This window comes from Pseudophryne corroboree, chromosome 8, assembly GCF_028390025.1.
Source record: "Pseudophryne corroboree isolate aPseCor3 chromosome 8, aPseCor3.hap2, whole genome shotgun sequence".
In the NCBI taxonomy this organism is placed as follows: domain Eukaryota; kingdom Metazoa; phylum Chordata; class Amphibia; order Anura; family Myobatrachidae; genus Pseudophryne; species Pseudophryne corroboree.
This window is the reverse complement of record NC_086451.1, coordinates 175,694,070-175,714,968: the sequence shown is the minus strand read 5'-3', so window position 1 is coordinate 175,714,968 and position 20,899 is coordinate 175,694,070. Positions and strand designations below refer to the sequence as shown.

The window sequence follows — 20,899 nt, the reverse complement described above, 5'->3', positions numbered from 1 at the left end:
GCAAGATGCATCCTCAATTCAATGTCTACTGAAATAATACAGGTTGACACCAGGAAACATTAACGCCACTGTATCCTTGCTGCTTTCTCATGTGGAAGTCTGTTTAATGTGAAAACAAGGTGATATCTAATTAGCACACAGGTAAGGAATTAAGAAAATCTTTATTTAAGGGTGAAGATGTTTCTCACAAAATCGTTGCCCCAATGCATCATTGAAATTCAAGCTGGAAAGATGATTTTAATATATCACTTGTACATTTTGTATTGCTCTTCTGGTGACAATGTAGTTTGTTTTTGTCAATTACCATTTTAATAATAGGGTAAAGAAAATTAAGTGGATTTTTGAAAGAAAACAATACTGTCAATATACTATTAAAACAAATTAAAATGGTAAAAGTTATTGTACTTTAAGTAAAAATAAAAGAGCCAAAATATCAATCCCAGTTTTGGATTACTTTAATTAACAAAAAAAAATGCATATAGCAAAGGATAGTTTCAATCTGCCTACCGCTGGGTTATGGGCCCAGCATGCTTCCATTGCTGTACTCTGCTGCACATGTAAGTGCAAGAGATCCTGAAGCACTCACTCATCATGGGAAAGTACCAATGTGTTTCTTCGTTGGTTGATGGAAGAAACATTTTACAAAAACTCTCCAGATTATTGACTTTTTAAAGTTTTTCTAGGAAACGTTTTAGATGAATGCTTATTAGCCTTTGTCAGTATGTACTTTTGCAAAGTGTCTTTGTGGCGCAATCAGTTAGTGTGCACGGCTATTAACCAAAAGGTTGGTGGTTCAATCCCACCCAGGGACGTAATTGACCTTGTTATCAGATTTTGGTGATCTTTAAGTAGACAAGTCAAAATTTCAAATCCCCCTGTTCTGGTGTAGGGTACCTGGCCTTCTCTGATGTAATCAGAGTTAGATTTGATTCAGTGATTTTATAAAAACAGCTAGGAAGCACAATTTAGCAGTGGGTTGCAGAGAAAAAGAAATATGCTGGCAAAAAAAATCCAATTGAGTGATTAAACAGCTCTTAATTTTCTGGCTTTATTTTTATGCTAACAAATTTGTTCTCTGAAAAGTGTCCACAAAGCCAAGTCTCTGATTAACACCTTTGTAAGGATGGTTTTTAACCTATTACTAAATTAAACTTGCTTCATTGGAAAGGCAGCAAGATGCATCCTCATTTCAATGTCTACTGAAATAATACAGGTTGACACCAGGAAACATTAACGCCACTGCATCCTTGCTGCTTTCTCATGTGGAAGTCTGTTTAATGTGAAAACAAGGTGATATATAATTAGCACACAGGTAAGGAATTAAGAAAATCTTTATTTAAGGGTGAAAATGTTTCTCACAAAATCGTTGCCCCAATGCATCATTGAAATTCAAGCTGGAAAGATGATTTTAATATATCACTTGTACATTTTGTATTGCTCTTCTGGTGACAATGTAGTTTGTTTTTGTCAATTACCATTTTAATAATAGGGTAAAGAAAATTAAGTGGATTTTTGAAAGAAAACATTACTGTCAATATACTATTAAAACAAATTAAAATGGTAAAAGTTATTGTACTTTAAGTAAAAATAAAAGAGCCAAAATATCAATCCCAGTTTTGGATTACTTTAATTAACAAAAAAAAATGCATATAGCAGAGGATAGTTTCAATCTGCCTACCGCTGGGTTATGGGCCCAGCATGCTTCTATTGCTGTACTCTGCTGCACATGTAAGTGCAAGAGATCCTGAAGCACTCACTCATCATGGGAAAGTACCAATGTGTTTCTTCGTTGGTTGATGGAAGAAACATTTTACAAAAACTCTCCAGATTATTGACTTTTTAAAGTTTTTCTAGGAAACGTTTTAGATGAATGCTTATTAGCCTTTGTCAGTAAAAACTTTCGCAAAGTGTCTTTGTGGCGCAATCAGTTAGTGTGCACGGCTATTAACCAAAAGGTTGGTGGTTCAATCCCACCCAGGGACGTAATTGACCTTGTTATCAGATTTTGGTGATCTTTAAGAAGACAAGTCAAAATTTCAAATCCCCCTTTTCTGGTGTAGGGTACCTGTCCTTCTCTGATGTAATCAGAGTTAGATTTGATTCAGTGATTTTATAAAAACAGCTAGGAAGCACAATTTAGCAGTGGGTTGCAGAGAAAAAGAAATATGCTGGCAAAAAAAATCCAATTGAGTGATTAAACAGCTCTTAATTTTCTGGCTTTATTTTTATGCTAACAAATTTGTTCTCTGAAAAGTGTCCACAAAGCCAAGTCTCTGATTAACACCTTTGTAAGGATGGTTTTTAACCTATTACTAAATTAAACTTGCTTCATTGGAAAGGCAGCAAGATGCATCCTCATTTCAATGTCTACTGAAATAATACAGGTTGACACCAGGAAACATTAACGCCACTGCATCCTTGCTGCTTTCTCATGTGGAAGTCTGTTTAATGTGAAAACAAGGTGATATCTAATTAGCACACAGGTAAGGAATTAAGAAAATCTTTATTTAAGGGTGAAAATGTTTCTCACAAAATCGTTGCCCCAATGCATCATTGAAATTCAAGCTGGAAAGATGATTTTAATATATCACTTGTACATTTTGTATTGCTCTTCTGGTGACAATGTAGTTTGTTTTTGTCAATTACCATTTTAATAATAGGGTAAAGAAAATTAAGTGGATTTTTGAAAGAAAACAATACTGTCAATATACTATTAAAACAAATTAAAATGGTAAAAGTTATTGTACTGTAAGTAAAAATAAAAGAGCCAACATATCAATCCCAGTTTTGGATTACTTTAATTAACAAAAAAAATGCATATAGCAGAGGATAGTTTCAATCTGCCTACCTCTGGGTTATGTGCCCAGCATGCTTCCATTGCTGTACTCTGCTGCACATGTAAGTGCAATAGATCCTGAAGCACTCACTCATCATGGGAAAGTACCAATGTGTTTCTTCGTTGGTTGGTGGAAGAAACATCTTACAAAAACTCTCCAGATTATTGACTTTTTAAAGTTTTTCTAGGAAACGTTTTAGATGAATGCTTATTAGCCTTTGTCAGTATGTACTTTTGCAAAGTGTCTCTGTGGCGCAATCAGTTAGTGTGTATGGCTATAAACCAAAAGGTTGGTGGTTCAATCCCACCCAGGGACGTAATTGACCTTGTTATCAGATTTTGGTGATCTTTAAGTAGACAAGTCAAAATTTCAACCCCCCTCTTATGGTGTAGGGTACCTGGCCTTCTCTGATGTAATCAGAGTTAGATTTGATTCAGTGATTTTATAAAAACAGCTAGGAAGCACAATTTAGCAGTGGGTTACAGAGAAAAAGAAATATGCTGGCAAAAAAATCCAATTGAGTGATTAAACAGCTCTTCATTTTCTGGCTTTATTTTTATGCTAACAAATTTGTTCTCTGAAAAGTGTCCACAAAGCCAAGTCTCTGATTAACACCTTTGTAAGGATGGTTTTTCACCTATTACTAAATTAAACTTGCTTCATTGGAAAGGCAGCAAGATGCATCCTCATTTCAATGTCTACTGAAATAATACAGGTTGACACCAGGAAACATTAACGCCACGTGGAAGTCTGTTTAATGTGAAAACAAGGTGATATCTAATTAGCACACAGGTAAGGAATTAAGAAAATCTTTATTTAAGGGTGAAGATGTTTCTCACAAAATCGTTGCCCCAATGCATCATTGAAATTCAAGCTGGAAAGATGATTTTAATATATCACTTGTACATTTTGTATTGCTCTTCTGGTGACAATGTAGTTTGTTTTTGTCAATTACCATTTTAATAATAGGGTAAAGAAAATTAAGTGGATTTTTGAAAGAAAACAATACTGTCAATATACTATTAAAACAAATTAAAATGGTAAAAGTTATTGTACTTTAATTAAATAAAAAATAGCTAACATATCAATCCCAGTTTTGGATTACTTTAACAAAAAAAAATGCATATAGCAGAGGATAGTTTCAATCTGCCTACCTCTGGGTAATGGGCCCAGCATGCTTCCATTGCAGTACTCTGCTGCACATGTAAGTGCAAGAGATCCTGAAGCACTCACTCATCATGGGAAAGTACCAATGTGTTTCTTCGTTGGTTGATTTAAGAAAATTCTTACAAAAACTCTCCAGATTATTGACTTTTTAAAGTTTTTCTATGAAACGTTCTAGATTAATGCTTATTAGCCTTTGTCAGTATGTACTTTTTGCAAAGTGTTTCTGTGGCGCAATCGGTTAGTGTGTCTGGCTACTAACCAAAAGGTTGGTGGTTCAATCCCACCCAGGGACATGATTGACCTTGTGATCAGGTTTTGGTGATATTTAAGTAGACAAGTCAAAATTTCAAACCCCCTCTTTTGGTGTAGGGTACCTGGCCTTCTCTGATGTAATCGGAGTTAGATTTGATTCAGTGATTTTATAAAAAACAGCTAGGAAGCACAATTTAGCAATGGGTTGCAGAGAAAAAAATATGCTGGTAGAAAAATCCAATTGAGTGATTAAACAGCTCTTCATTTTCTGCCTTTATTTTTATGCTAACAAATTTGTTCTCTGAAAAGTGTCCACAAAGCCAAGTCTCTGATTAACACCTTTGTAAGGATGGTTTTTCACCTATTACTAAATTAAACTTGCTTCATTGGAAAGGCAGCAAGATGCATCCTCATTTCAATGTCTACTGAAATAATACAGGTTGACACCAGGAAACATTAACGCCACTGCATCCTTGCTGCTTTCTCATGTAGAAGTCTGTTTTATGTGAAAACAAGGTGACATGTAATTAGCACACAGGTAAGGAATTAAGAAAATCTTTATTTAAGGGTGAAGATGTTTCTCACAAAATCGTTGCCCCAATGCATCATTGAAATTCAAGCTGGAAAGATGATTTTAATATATCACTTGTACATTTTGTATTGCTCTTCTGGTGACAATGTAGTTTGTTTTTGTCAATTACCCTTTTAATAATAGGGTAAAGAAAATTAAGTGGATTTTTTAAAGAAAACTATACTGTCAATATACTATTAAAACAAATTAAAATGGTAAAAGTTATTGTACTTTAAGTAAAAATAAAAGAGCAAAAATATCAATCCCAGTTTTGATTACTTAAATTAACAAAAAAAAATGCATATAGCAAAGGATAGTTTCAATCTACCTACCTCTGGGTTATGGGCCCAGCATGCTTCCATTGCAGTACTCTGCTGCACATGTAAGTGCAAGAGATCCTGAAGCACTAAGTCATCATGGGAAAGTACCAATGTGTTTCTTCGTTGGTTGATGGAAGAAACATCTTACAAAAACTCTCCAGATTATAGACTTTTTAAAGTTTTTCTAGGAAACGTTCTAGATGTATGCTTATTAGCCTTTGTCAGTATGTAATTTTTGCAAAGTGTCTCTGTGGTGCAATCGGTTAGTGTGTCCGGCTACTAACCAAAAGGTTGGTGGTTCAATCCCACCCAGGGACGTAATTGACCTTGTTATCAGATTTTGGTGATCTTTAAGAAGACAAGTCAAAATTTCAAATCCCCCTTTTCTGGTGTAGGGTACCTGTCCTTCTCTGATGTAATCAGAGTTAGATTTGATTCAGTGATTTTATAAAAACAGCTAGGAAGCACAATTTAGCAGTGGGTTGCAGAGAAAAAGAAATATGCTGGCAAAAAAAATCCAATTGAGTGATTAAACAGCTCTTAATTTTCTGGCTTTATTTTTATGCTAACAAATTTGTTCTCTGAAAAGTGTCCACAAAGCCAAGTCTCTGATTAACACCTTTGTAAGGATGGTTTTTAACCTATTACTAAATTAAACTTGCTTCATTGGAAAGGCAGCAAGATGCATCCTCATTTCAATGTCTACTGAAATAATACAGGTTGACACAAGGAAACATTAACGCCACTGCATCCTTGCTGCTTTCTCATGTGGAAGTCTGTTTAATGTGAAAACAAGGTGATATCTAATTAGCACACAGGTAAGGAATTAAGAAAATCTTTATTTAAGGGTGAAAATGTTTCTCACAAAATCGTTGCCCCAATGCATCATTGAAATTCAAGCTGGAAAGATGATTTTAATATATCACTTGTACATTTTGTATTGCTCTTCTGGTGACAATGTAGTTTGTTTTTGTCAATTACCATTTTAATAATAGGGTAAAGAAAATTAAGTGGATTTTTGAAAGAAAACAATACTGTCAATATACTATTAAAACAAATTAAAATGGTAAAAGTTATTGTACTGTAAGTAAAAATAAAAGAGCCAACATATCAATCCCAGTTTTGGATTACTTTAATTAACAAAAAAAATGCATATAGCAGAGGATAGTTTCAATCTGCCTACCTCTGGGTTATGTGCCCAGCATGCTTCCATTGCTGTACTCTGCTGCACATGTAAGTGCAATAGATCCTGAAGCACTCACTCATCATGGGAAAGTACCAATGTGTTTCTTCGTTGGTTGGTGGAAGAAACATCTTACAAAAACTCTCCAGATTATTGACTTTTTAAAGTTTTTCTAGGAAACGTTTTAGATGAATGCTTATTAGCCTTTGTCAGTATGTACTTTTGCAAAGTGTCTCTGTGGCGCAATCAGTTAGTGTGTATGGCTATAAACCAAAAGGTTGGTGGTTCAATCCCACCCAGGGACGTAATTGACCTTGTTATCAGATTTTGGTGATCTTTAAGTAGACAAGTCAAAATTTCAACCCCCCTCTTATGGTGTAGGGTACCTGGCCTTCTCTGATGTAATCAGAGTTAGATTTGATTCAGTGATTTTATAAAAACAGCTAGGAAGCACAATTTAGCAGTGGGTTACAGAGAAAAAGAAATATGCTGGCAAAAAAATCCAATTGAGTGATTAAACAGCTCTTCATTTTCTGGCTTTATTTTTATGCTAACAAATTTGTTCTCTGAAAAGTGTCCACAAAGCCAAGTCTCTGATTAACACCTTTGTAAGGATGGTTTTTCACCTATTACTAAATTAAACTTGCTTCATTGGAAAGGCAGCAAGATGCATCCTCATTTCAATGTCTACTGAAATAATACAGGTTGACACCAGGAAACATTAACGCCACGTGGAAGTCTGTTTAATGTGAAAACAAGGTGATATCTAATTAGCACACAGGTAAGGAATTAAGAAAATCTTTATTTAAGGGTGAAGATGTTTCTCACAAAATCGTTGCCCCAATGCATCATTGAAATTCAAGCTGGAAAGATGATTTTAATATATCACTTGTACATTTTGTATTGCTCTTCTGGTGACAATGTAGTTTGTTTTTGTCAATTACCATTTTAATAATAGGGTAAAGAAAATTAAGTGGATTTTTGAAAGAAAACAATACTGTCAATATACTATTAAAACAAATTAAAATGGTAAAAGTTATTGTACTTTAATTAAATAAAAAATAGCTAACATATCAATCCCAGTTTTGGATTACTTTAACAAAAAAAAATGCATATAGCAGAGGATAGTTTCAATCTGCCTACCTCTGGGTAATGGGCCCAGCATGCTTCCATTGCAGTACTCTGCTGCACATGTAAGTGCAAGAGATCCTGAAGCACTCACTCATCATGGGAAAGTACCAATGTGTTTCTTCGTTGGTTGATTTAAGAAAATTCTTACAAAAACTCTCCAGATTATTGACTTTTTAAAGTTTTTCTATGAAACGTTCTAGATTAATGCTTATTAGCCTTTGTCAGTATGTACTTTTTGCAAAGTGTTTCTGTGGCGCAATCGGTTAGTGTGTCTGGCTACTAACCAAAAGGTTGGTGGTTCAATCCCACCCAGGGACATGATTGACCTTGTGATCAGGTTTTGGTGATATTTAAGTAGACAAGTCAAAATTTCAAACCCCCTCTTTTGGTGTAGGGTACCTGGCCTTCTCTGATGTAATCGGAGTTAGATTTGATTCAGTGATTTTATAAAAAACAGCTAGGAAGCACAATTTAGCAATGGGTTGCAGAGAAAAAAATATGCTGGTAGAAAAATCCAATTGAGTGATTAAACAGCTCTTCATTTTCTGCCTTTATTTTTATGCTAACAAATTTGTTCTCTGAAAAGTGTCCACAAAGCCAAGTCTCTGATTAACACCTTTGTAAGGATGGTTTTTCACCTATTACTAAATTAAACTTGCTTCATTGGAAAGGCAGCAAGATGCATCCTCATTTCAATGTCTACTGAAATAATACAGGTTGACACCAGGAAACATTAACGCCACTGCATCCTTGCTGCTTTCTCATGTAGAAGTCTGTTTTATGTGAAAACAAGGTGACATGTAATTAGCACACAGGTAAGGAATTAAGAAAATCTTTATTTAAGGGTGAAGATGTTTCTCACAAAATCGTTGCCCCAATGCATCATTGAAATTCAAGCTGGAAAGATGATTTTAATATATCACTTGTACATTTTGTATTGCTCTTCTGGTGACAATGTAGTTTGTTTTTGTCAATTACCCTTTTAATAATAGGGTAAAGAAAATTAAGTGGATTTTTTAAAGAAAACTATACTGTCAATATACTATTAAAACAAATTAAAATGGTAAAAGTTATTGTACTTTAAGTAAAAATAAAAGAGCAAAAATATCAATCCCAGTTTTGATTACTTAAATTAACAAAAAAAAATGCATATAGCAAAGGATAGTTTCAATCTACCTACCTCTGGGTTATGGGCCCAGCATGCTTCCATTGCAGTACTCTGCTGCACATGTAAGTGCAAGAGATCCTGAAGCACTAAGTCATCATGGGAAAGTACCAATGTGTTTCTTCGTTGGTTGATGGAAGAAACATCTTACAAAAACTCTCCAGATTATAGACTTTTTAAAGTTTTTCTAGGAAACGTTCTAGATGTATGCTTATTAGCCTTTGTCAGTATGTAATTTTTGCAAAGTGTCTCTGTGGTGCAATCGGTTAGTGTGTCCGGCTACTAACCAAAAGGTTGGTGGTTCAATCCCACCCAGGGACGTAATTGACCTTGTTATCAGATTTTGGTGATCTTTAAGTAGACAAGTCAAAATTTCAAACCCCCTGTTATGGTGTAGGGTACCTGGCCTTCTCTGATGTAATCAGAGTTAGATTTGATTCATTGATTTTATAAAAACAGCTAGGATGCACAATTTAGCAGTGGGTTGCAGAGAAAAAGAAATATGCTGGCAAAAAAAATCCAATTGAGTGATTAAACAGCTCTTCATTTTCTGGCTTTATTTTTATGCTAACAAATTTGTTCTCTGAAAAGTGTCCACAAAGCCAAGTCTCTGATTAACACCTTTGTAGGGATGGTTTTTCACCTATTACTAAATTAAACTTGCTTCATTGGAAAGGCAGCAAGATGCATCCTCATTTCAATGTCTACTGAAATAATACAGGTTGACACCAGGAAACATTAACGCCACTGCATCCTTGCTGCTTTCTCATGTAGAAGTCTGTTTAATGTGAAAACAAGGTGATATCTAATTAGCACACAGGTAAGGAATTAAGAAAATCTTTATTTAAGGGTGAAGATGTTTCTCACAAAATCGTTGCCCCAATGCATCATTGAAATTCAAGCTGGAAAGATGATTTTAATATATCACTTGTACATTTTGTATTGCTCTTCTGGTGACAATGTAGTTTGTTTTTGTCAATTACCCTTTTAATAATAGGGTAAAGAAAATTAAGTGGATTTTTTAAAGAAAACTATACTGTCAATATACTATTAAAACAAATTAAAATGGTAAAAGTTATTGTACTTTAAGTAAAAATAAAAGAGCCAAAATATCAATCCCAGTTTTGGATTACTTTAATTAACAAAAAAAAATGCATATAGCAGAGGATAGTTTCAATCTGCCTACCGCTGGGTTATGGGCCCAGCATGCTTCCATTGCTGTACTCTGCTGCACATGTAAGTGCAAGAGATCCTGAAGCACTCACTCATCATGGGAAAGTACCAATGTGTTTCTTCGTTGGTTGATGGAAGAAACATCTTACAAAAACTCTCCAGATTATTGACTTTTTAAAGTTTTTCTAGGAAACGTTTTAGATGAATGCTTATTAGCCTTTGTCAGTATGGACTTTTGCAAAGTGTCTCTGTGGCGCAATCAGTTAGTGTGCACCGCTATTAACCAAAAGGTTGGTGGTTCAATCCCACTCAGGGATGTAATTGACCTTGTTATCAGGTTTTGGTGATCTTTAAGTAGACAAGTCAAAATTTCAAACCCCCTGTTCTGGTGTAGGGTACCTAGCTTTCTCTGATGTAATCAGAGTTAGATTTGATTCAGTGATTTTATAAAAACAGCTAGGAAGCACAATTTAGCAGTGGGTTGCAGAGAAAAAGAAATATGCTGGCAAAAAAAATCCAATTGAGTGATTAAACAGCTCTTAATTTTCTGGCTTTATTTTTATGCTAACAAATTTGTTCTCTGAAAAGTGTCCACAAAGCCAAGTCTCTGATTAACACCTTTGTAGGGATGGTTTTTAACCTATTACTAAATTAAACTTGCTTCATTGGAAAGGCAGCAAGATGCATCCTCATTTCAATGTCTACTGAAATAATACGGGTTGACACCAGGAAACATTAACGCCACTGCATCCTTGCTGCTTTCTCATGTGGAAGTCTGTTTAATGTGAAAACAAGGTGATATCTAATTAGCACACAGGTAAGGAATTAAGAAAATATTTATTTAAGGGTGAAAATGTTTCTCACAAAATCGTTGCCCCAATGCATCATTGAAATTCAAGCTGGAAAGATGATTTTAATATATCACTTGTACATTTTGTATTGCTCTTCTGGTGACAATGTAGTTTGTTTTTGTCAATTACCATTTTAATAATAGGGTAAAGAAAATTAAGTGGATTTTTGAAAGAAAACAATACTGTCAATATACTATTAAAACAAATTAAAATGGTAAAAATTATTGTACTTTAATTAAATAAAAAATAGCTAACATATCAATCCCAGTTTTGGATTACTTTAACAAAAAAAAAAAATGCATATAGCAGAGGATAGTTTCAATCTGCCTACCTCTGGGTAATGGGCCCAGCATGCTTCCATTGCAGTACTCTGCTGCACATGTAAGTGCAAGAGATCCTGAAGCACTCACTCATCATGGGAAAGTACCAATGTGTTTCTTCGTTGGTTGATTTAAGAAAATTCTTACAAAAACTCTCCAGATTATTGACTTTTTAAAGTTTTTCTATGAAACGTTCTAGATTAATGCTTATTAGCCTTTGTCAGTATGTACTTTTTGCAAAGTGTTTCTGTGGCGCAATCGGTTAGTGTGTCTGGCTACTAACCAAAAGGTTGGTGGTTCAATCCCACCCAGGGACATGATTGACCTTGTGATCAGGTTTTGGTGATATTTAAGTAGACAAGTCAAAATTTCAAACCCCCTCTTTTGGTGTAGGGTACCTGGCCTTCTCTGATGTAATCGGAGTTAGATTTGATTCAGTGATTTTATAAAAAACAGCTAGGAAGCACAATTTAGCAATGGGTTGCAGAGAAAAAAATATGCTGGTAGAAAAATCCAATTGAGTGATTAAACAGCTCTTCATTTTCTGCCTTTATTTTATGCTAACAAATTTGTTCTCTGAAAAGTGTCCACAAAGCCAAGTCTCTGATTAACACCTTTGTAAGGATGGTTTTTCACCTATTACTAAATTAAACTTGCTTCATTGGAAAGGCAGCAAGATGCATCCTCATTTCAATGTCTACTGAAATAATACAGGTTGACACCAGGAAACATTAACGCCACTGCATCCTTGCTGCTTTCTCATGTAGAAGTCTGTTTTATGTGAAAACAAGGTGACATGTAATTAGCACACAGGTAAGGAATTAAGAAAATCTTTATTTAAGGGTGAAGATGTTTCTCACAAAATCGTTGCCCCAATGCATCATTGAAATTCAAGCTGGAAAGATGATTTTAATATATCACTTGTACATTTTGTATTGCTCTTCTGGTGACAATGTAGTTTGTTTTTGTCAATTACCCTTTTAATAATAGGGTAAAGAAAATTAAGTGGATTTTTTAAAGAAAACTATACTGTCAATATACTATTAAAACAAATTAAAATGGTAAAAGTTATTGTACTTTAAGTAAAAATAAAAGAGCAAAAATATCAATCCCAGTTTTGATTACTTAAATTAACAAAAAAAAATGCATATAGCAAAGGATAGTTTCAATCTACCTACCTCTGGGTTATGGGCCCAGCATGCTTCCATTGCAGTACTCTGCTGCACATGTAAGTGCAAGAGATCCTGAAGCACTAAGTCATCATGGGAAAGTACAAATGTGTTTCTTCGTTGGTTGATGGAAGAAACATCTTACAAAAACTCTCCAGATTATAGACTTTTTAAAGTTTTTCTAGGAAACGTTCTAGATGTATGCTTATTAGCCTTTGTCAGTATGTAATTTTTGCAAAGTGTCTCTGTGGTGCAATCGGTTAGTGTGTCCGGCTACTAACCAAAAGGTTGGTGGTTCAATCCCACCCAGGGACGTAATTGACCTTGTTATCAGATTTTGGTGATCTTTAAGTAGACAAGTCAAAATTTCAAACCCCCTGTTATGGTGTAGGGTACCTGGCCTTCTCTGATGTAATCAGAGTTAGATTTGATTCATTGATTTTATAAAAACAGCTAGGATGCACAATTTAGCAGTGGGTTGCAGAGAAAAAGAAATATGCTGGCAAAAAAAATCCAATTGAGTGATTAAACAGCTCTTCATTTTCTGGCTTTATTTTTATGCTAACAAATTTGTTCTCTGAAAAGTGTCCACAAAGCCAAGTCTCTGATTAACACCTTTGTAGGGATGGTTTTTCACCTATTACTAAATTAAACTTGCTTCATTGGAAAGGCAGCAAGATGCATCCTCATTTCAATGTCTACTGAAATAATACAGGTTGACACCAGGAAACATTAACGCCACTGCATCCTTGCTGCTTTCTCATGTAGAAGTCTGTTTAATGTGAAAACAAGGTGATATCTAATTAGCACACAGGTAAGGAATTAAGAAAATCTTTATTTAAGGGTGAAGATGTTTCTCACAAAATCGTTGCCCCAATGCATCATTGAAATTCAAGCTGGAAAGATGATTTTAATATATCACTTGTACATTTTGTATTGCTCTTCTGGTGACAATGTAGTTTGTTTTTGTCAATTACCCTTTTAATAATAGGGTAAAGAAAATTAAGTGGATTTTTTAAAGAAAACTATACTGTCAATATACTATTAAAACAAATTAAAATGGTAAAAGTTATTGTACTTTAAGTAAAAATAAAAGAGCCAAAATATCAATCCCAGTTTTGGATTACTTTAATTAACAAAAAAAAATGCATATAGCAGAGGATAGTTTCAATCTGCCTACCGCTGGGTTATGGGCCCAGCATGCTTCCATTGCTGTACTCTGCTGCACATGTAAGTGCAAGAGATCCTGAAGCACTCACTCATCATGGGAAAGTACCAATGTGTTTCTTCGTTGGTTGATGGAAGAAACATCTTACAAAAACTCTCCAGATTATTGACTTTTTAAAGTTTTTCTAGGAAACGTTTTAGATGAATGCTTATTAGCCTTTGTCAGTATGGACTTTTGCAAAGTGTCTCTGTGGCGCAATCAGTTAGTGTGCACCGCTATTAACCAAAAGGTTGGTGGTTCAATCCCACTCAGGGATGTAATTGACCTTGTTATCAGGTTTTGGTGATCTTTAAGTAGACAAGTCAAAATTTCAAACCCCCTGTTCTGGTGTAGGGTACCTAGCTTTCTCTGATGTAATCAGAGTTAGATTTGATTCAGTGATTTTATAAAAACAGCTAGGAAGCACAATTTAGCAGTGGGTTGCAGAGAAAAAGAAATATGCTGGCAAAAAAAATCCAATTGAGTGATTAAACAGCTCTTAATTTTCTGGCTTTATTTTTATGCTAACAAATTTGTTCTCTGAAAAGTGTCCACAAAGCCAAGTCTCTGATTAACACCTTTGTAGGGATGGTTTTTAACCTATTACTAAATTAAACTTGCTTCATTGGAAAGGCAGCAAGATGCATCCTCATTTCAATGTCTACTGAAATAATACGGGTTGACACCAGGAAACATTAACGCCACTGCATCCTTGCTGCTTTCTCATGTGGAAGTCTGTTTAATGTGAAAACAAGGTGATATCTAATTAGCACACAGGTAAGGAATTAAGAAAATATTTATTTAAGGGTGAAAATGTTTCTCACAAAATCGTTGCCCCAATGCATCATTGAAATTCAAGCTGGAAAGATGATTTTAATATATCACTTGTACATTTTGTATTGCTCTTCTGGTGACAATGTAGTTTGTTTTTGTCAATTACCATTTTAATAATAGGGTAAAGAAAATTAAGTGGATTTTTGAAAGAAAACAATACTGTCAATATACTATTAAAACAAATTAAAATGGTAAAAGTTATTGTACTGTAAGTAAAAATAAAAGAGCCAACATATCAATCCCAGTTTTGGATTACTTTAATTAACAAAAAAAAATGCATATAGCAGAGGATAGTTTCAATCTGCCTACCTCTGGGTTATGTGCCCAGCATGCTTCCATTGCTGTACTCTGCTGCACATGTAAGTGCAATAGATCCTGAAGCACTCACTCATCATGGGAAAGTACCAATGTGTTTCTTCGTTGGTTGATGGAAGAAACATCTTACAAAAACTCTCCAGATTATTGACTTTTTAAAGTTTTTCTATGAAACGTTCTAGATTAATGCTTATTAGCCTTTGTCAGTATGTACTTTTTGCAAAGTGTTTCTGTGGCGCAATCGGTTAGTGTGTCTGGCTACTAACCAAAAGGTTGGTGGTTCAATCCCACCCAGGGACATGATTGACCTTGTGATCAGGTTTTGGTGATATTTAAGTAGACAAGTCAAAATTTCAAACCCCCTCTTTTGGTGTAGGGTACCTGGCCTTCTCTGATGTAATCGGAGTTAGATTTGATTCAGTGATTTTATAAAAAACAGCTAGGAAGCACAATTTAGCAATGGGTTGCAGAGAAAAAAATATGCTGGTAGAAAAATCCAATTGAGTGATTAAACAGCTCTTCATTTTCTGCCTTTATTTTATGCTAACAAATTTGTTCTCTGAAAAGTGTCCACAAAGCCAAGTCTCTGATTAACACCTTTGTAAGGATGGTTTTTCACCTATTACTAAATTAAACTTGCTTCATTGGAAAGGCAGCAAGATGCATCCTCATTTCAATGTCTACTGAAATAATACAGGTTGACACCAGGAAACATTAACGCCACTGCATCCTTGCTGCTTTCTCATGTAGAAGTCTGTTTTATGTGAAAACAAGGTGACATGTAATTAGCACACAGGTAAGGAATTAAGAAAATCTTTATTTAAGGGTGAAGATGTTTCTCACAAAATCGTTGCCCCAATGCATCATTGAAATTCAAGCTGGAAAAATGATTTTAATATATCACTTGTACATTTTGTATTGCTCTTCTGGTGACAATGTAGTTTGTTTTTGTCAATTACCCTTTTAATAATAGGGTAAAGAAAATTAAGTGGATTTTTTAAAGAAAACTATACTGTCAATATACTATTAAAACAAATTAAAATGGTAAAAGTTATTGTACTTTAAGTAAAAATAAAAGAGCAAAAATATCAATCCCAGTTTTGATTACTTAAATTAACAAAAAAAAATGCATATAGCAAAGGATAGTTTCAATCTACCTACCTCTGGGTTATGGGCCCAGCATGCTTCCATTGCAGTACTCTGCTGCACATGTAAGTGCAAGAGATCCTGAAGCACTAAGTCATCATGGGAAAGTACAAATGTGTTTCTTCGTTGGTTGATGGAAGAAACATCTTACAAAAACTCTCCAGATTATAGACTTTTTAAAGTTTTTCTAGGAAACGTTCTAGATGTATGCTTATTAGCCTTTGTCAGTATGTAATTTTTGCAAAGTGTCTCTGTGGTGCAATCGGTTAGTGTGTCCGGCTACTAACCAAAAGGTTGGTGGTTCAATCCCACCCAGGGACGTAATTGACCTTGTTATCAGATTTTGGTGATCTTTAAGTAGACAAGTCAAAATTTCAAACCCCCTGTTATGGTGTAGGGTACCTGGCCTTCTCTGATGTAATCAGAGTTAGATTTGATTCATTGATTTTATAAAAACAGCTAGGATGCACAATTTAGCAGTGGGTTGCAGAGAAAAAGAAATATGCTGGCAAAAAAAATCCAATTGAGTGATTAAACAGCTCTTCATTTTCTGGCTTTATTTTTATGCTAACAAATTTGTTCTCTGAAAAGTGTCCACAAAGCCAAGTCTCTGATTAACACCTTTGTAGGGATGGTTTTTCACCTATTACTAAATTAAACTTGCTTCATTGGAAAGGCAGCAAGATGCATCCTCATTTCAATGTCTACTGAAATAATACAGGTTGACACCAGGAAACATTAACGCCACTGCATCCTTGCTGCTTTCTCATGTAGAAGTCTGTTTAATGTGAAAACAAGGTGATATCTAATTAGCACACAGGTAAGGAATTAAGAAAATCTTTATTTAAGGGTGAAGATGTTTCTCACAAAATCGTTGCCCCAATGCATCATTGAAATTCAAGCTGGAAAGATGATTTTAATATATCACTTGTACATTTTGTATTGCTCTTCTGGTGACAATGTAGTTTGTTTTTGTCAATTACCCTTTTAATAATAGGGTAAAGAAAATTAAGTGGATTTTTTAAAGAAAACTATACTGTCAATATACTATTAAAACAAATTAAAATGGTAAAAGTTATTGTACTTTAAGTAAAAATAAAAGAGCCAAAATATCAATCCCAGTTTTGGATTACTTTAATTAACAAAAAAAAATGCATATAGCAGAGGATAGTTTCAATCTGCCTACCGCTGGGTTATGGGCCCAGCATGCTTCCATTGCTGTACTCTGCTGCACATGTAAGTGCAAGAGATCCTGAAGCACTCACTCATCATGGGAAAGTACCAATGTGTTTCTTCGTTGGTTGATGGAAGAAACATCTTACAAAAACTCTCCAGATTATTGACTTTTTAAAGTTTTTCTAGGAAACGTTTTAGATGAATGCTTATTAGCCTTTGTCAGTATGGACTTTTGCAAAGTGTCTCTGTAGCGCAATCAGTTAGTGTGCACGGCTATTAACCAAAAGGTTGGTGGTTCAATCCCACTCAGGGACGTAATTGACCTTGTTATCAGGTTTTGGTGATCTTTAAGTAGACAAGTCAAAATTTCAAACCCCCTGTTCTGGTGTAGGGTACCTAGCTTTCTCTGATGTAATCAGAGTTAGATTTGATTCAGTGATTTTATAAAAACAGCTAGGAAGCACAATTTAGCAGTGGGTTGCAGAGAAAAAGAAATATGCTGGAAAAAAAAATCCAATTGAGTGATTAAACAGCTCTTAATTTTCTGGCTTTATTTTTATGCTAACAAATTTGTTCTCTGAAAAGTGTCCACAAAGCCAAGTCTCTGATTAACACCTTTGTAGGGATGGTTTTTAACCTATTACTAAATTAAACTTGCTTCATTGGAAAGGCAGCAAGATGCATCCTCATTTCAATGTCTACTGAAATAATACGGGTTGACACCAGGAAACATTAACGCCACTGCATCCTTGCTGCTTTCTCATGTGGAAGTCTGTTTAATGTGAAAACAAGGTGATATCTAATTAGCACACAGGTAAGGAATTAAGAAAATCTTTATTTAAGGGTGAAAATGTTTCTCACAAAATCGTTGCCCCAATGCATCATTGAAATTCAAGCTGGAAAGATGATTTTAATATATCACTTGTACATTTTGTATTGCTCTTCTGGTGACAATGTAGTTTGTTTTTGTCAATTACCATTTTAATAATAGGGTAAAGAAAATTAAGTGGATTTTTGAAAGAAAACAATACTGTCAATATACTATTAAAACAAATTAAAATGGTAAAAGTTATTGTACTGTAAGTAAAAATAAAAGAGCCAACATATCAATCCCAGTTTTGGATTACTTTAATTAACAAAAAAAAATGCATATAGCAGAGGATAGTTTCAATCTGCCTACCTCTGGGTTATGTGCCCAGCATGCTTCCATTGCTGTACTCTGCTGCACATGTAAGTGCAATAGATCCTGAAGCACTCACTCATCATGGGAAAGTACCAATGTGTTTCTTCGTTGGTTGATGGAAGAAACATCTTACAAAAACTCTCCAGATTATTGACTTTTTAAAGTTTTTCTAGGAAACGTTTTAGATGAATGCTTATTAGCCTTTGTCAGTATGTTCTTTTGCAAAGTGTCTCTGTGGCGCAATCAGTTAGTGTGTATGGCTATTAATTAAAAGGTTGGTGGTTCAATCCCACCCAGTGACGTAATTGACCTTGTTATCAGATTTTGGTGATCTTTAAGTAGACAAGTCAAAATTTCAAACCCCCTCTTATGGTGTAGGGTACCTGGCCTTCTCTGATGTAATCAGAGTTAGATTTGATTCAGTGATTTTATAAAAACAGCTAGGAAGCACAATTTAGCAGTGGGTTGCAGAGAAAAAGAAATATGCTGGCAAAAAAATCCAATTGAGTGATTAAACAGCTCTTCATTTTCTGGCTTTATTTTTATGCTAACAAATTTGTTCTCTGAAAAGTGTCCACAAAGCCAAGTCTCTGATTAACACCTTTGTAAGGATGGTTTTTCACCTATTACTAAATTAAACTTGCTTCATTGGAAAGGCAGCAAGATGCATCCTCATTTCAATGTCTACTGAAATAATACAGGTTGACACCAGGAAACATTAACGCCACTGCATCCTTGCTGCTTTCTCATGTGGAAGTCTGTTTAATGTGAAAACAAGGTGATATCTAATTAGCACACAGGTAAGGAATTAAGAAAATCTTTATTTAAGGGTGAAAATGTTTCTCACAAAATCGTTGCCCCAATGCATCATTGAAATTCAAGCTGGAAAGATGATTTTAATATATCACTTGTACATTTTGTATTGCTCTTCTGGTGACAATGTAGTTTGTTTTTGTCAATTACCATTTTAATAATAGGGTAAAGAAAATTAAGTGGATTTTTAAAAGAAAATACTTTCAATATACTACTAAAACAAATTAAAATGGTAAAAGTTATTGTACTTTAATGAAAAATAAAAGAGCAAAAATATCAATCCCAGTTTTGGATTACTTTAATTAACAAAAAAAATGCATATAGCAGAGGATAGTTTTAATCTGCCTACCTCTGGGTTATGGGCCCAGCATGCTTCCATTGCAGTACTCTGCTGCACATGTAAGTGCAAGAGATCCTGAAGCACTCACTCATCATGGGAAAGTACCAATGTGTTTCTTCGTTGGTGGATGGAAGAAACATCTTACAAAAACTCTCCAGATTATTGACTTTTTAAAGTTTTTCTAGGAAACGTTTTAGATGAATGCTTATTAGCCTTTGTCAGTATGTACTTTTGCAAAGTCTCTCTGTGGCGCAATCAGTTAGTGTGTACGGCTGAAAACAAAAAGGTTGGTGGTTCAATCCCACCCAGGGACGTAATTGACCTTGTTATCAGATTTTGGTGATCTTTAAGTAGACAAGTCAAAATTTCAAACCCCCTCTTATGGTGTAGGGTACCTGGCCTTCTCTGATGTAATCAGAGTTAGATTTGATTCAGTGATTTTATAAAAACAGCTAGGAAGCACAATTTAGCAGTGGGTTGCAGAGAAAAAGAAATATGCTGGCAAAAAAATCCAATTGAGTGATTAAACAGCTCTTCATTTTCTGGCTTTATTTTTATGCTAACAAATTTGTTCTCTGAAAAGTGTCCACAAAGCCAAGTCTCTGATTAACACCTTTGTAGGGATGGTTTTTCACCTATTACTAAATTTAATTTGCTTCATTGGAAAGGCAGCAAGATGCATCCTCATTTCAATGTCTACTGAAATAATACGGGTTGACACCAGGAAACATTAACGCCACAGCATCCTTGCTGCTTTCTCATGTGGAAGTCTGTTTAATGTGAAAACAAGGTGATATCTAATTAGCACACAGGTAAGGAATTAAGAAAATCTTTATTTAAGGGTGAAGATGTTTCTCACAAAATCGTTGCCCCAATGCATCATTGAAATTCAAGCTGGAAAGATGATTTTAATATATCACTTGTACATTTTGTATTGCTCTTCTGGTGACAATGTAGTTTGTTTTTGTCAATTACCCTTTTAATAATAGGGTAAAGAAAATTAAGTGGATTTTTTAAAGAAAACTATACTGTCAATATACTATTAAAACAAATTAAAATGGTAAAAGTTATTGTACTTTAAGTAAAAATAAAAGAGCAAAAATATCAATCCCAGTTTTGATTACTTAAATTAACAAAAAAAAATGCATATAGCAAAGGATAGTTTCAATCTGCCTACCTCTGGGTTATGGGCCCAGCATGCTTCCATTGCAGTACTCTGCTGCACATATAAGTGCAAGAGATCCTGAAGCACTCACTCATCATGGGAAAGTACCAATGTGTTTCTTCGTTGGTTGACGGAAGAAACATCTTACAAAAACTCTCCAGATTATTGACTTTTTAAAGTTTTTCTAGGAAACGTTCTAGATGTATGCTTATTAGCCTTTGTCAGTATATAATTTTTACTAAGTGTCTCTGTGGCGCAATTGGTTAGTGTGTCTGGCTACTAACCAAAAGGTTGGTGGTTCAATCCCACCAAGGGACGTAATTGACCTTGTTATCAGATTTTGGTGATCTTTAAGTAGACAAGTCAAAATTTCAAACCCCCTGTTATGGTGTAGGGTACCTGGCCTTCTCTGATGTAATCAGAGTTAGATTTGATTCAGTGATTTTATAAAAACAGATAGGAAGCACAATTTAGCAGTGGGTTGCAGAGAAAAAGAAATATGCTGGCAAAAAAAATCCAATTGAGTGATTAAACAGCTCTTCATTTTCTGGCTTTATTTTTATGCTAACAAATTTGTTCTC

The 20,899-nt window shown here is 34.7% G+C and overlaps 6 non-coding genes across 6 annotated transcripts; all 6 read left to right on the top strand.

Annotated features, from left to right (window-relative positions):
* Positions 1–3,079: 3,079 nt before the first annotated feature.
* TRNAY-AUA (transfer RNA tyrosine (anticodon AUA)) lies at positions 3,080–3,153 on the top strand. The gene has a single exon. It is a non-coding gene; the product is annotated as a tRNA-Tyr (tRNA).
* A 1,070-nt stretch (positions 3,154–4,223) lies between these two features.
* TRNAS-ACU (transfer RNA serine (anticodon ACU)) lies at positions 4,224–4,297 on the top strand. Its single transcript has one exon. It is a non-coding gene; the product is annotated as a tRNA-Ser (tRNA).
* A 2,264-nt stretch (positions 4,298–6,561) lies between these two features.
* TRNAY-AUA (transfer RNA tyrosine (anticodon AUA)) lies at positions 6,562–6,635 on the top strand. Its single transcript has one exon. It is a non-coding gene; the product is annotated as a tRNA-Tyr (tRNA).
* Positions 6,636–7,705: 1,070 nt separating this feature from the next.
* Positions 7,706–7,779, top strand: TRNAS-ACU (transfer RNA serine (anticodon ACU)). The gene has a single exon. It is a non-coding gene; the product is annotated as a tRNA-Ser (tRNA).
* A 3,434-nt stretch (positions 7,780–11,213) lies between these two features.
* Positions 11,214–11,287, top strand: TRNAS-ACU (transfer RNA serine (anticodon ACU)). The gene has a single exon. It is a non-coding gene; the product is annotated as a tRNA-Ser (tRNA).
* A 3,434-nt stretch (positions 11,288–14,721) lies between these two features.
* Positions 14,722–14,795, top strand: TRNAS-ACU (transfer RNA serine (anticodon ACU)). The gene has a single exon. It is a non-coding gene; the product is annotated as a tRNA-Ser (tRNA).
* Positions 14,796–20,899: the final 6,104 nt, after the last annotated feature.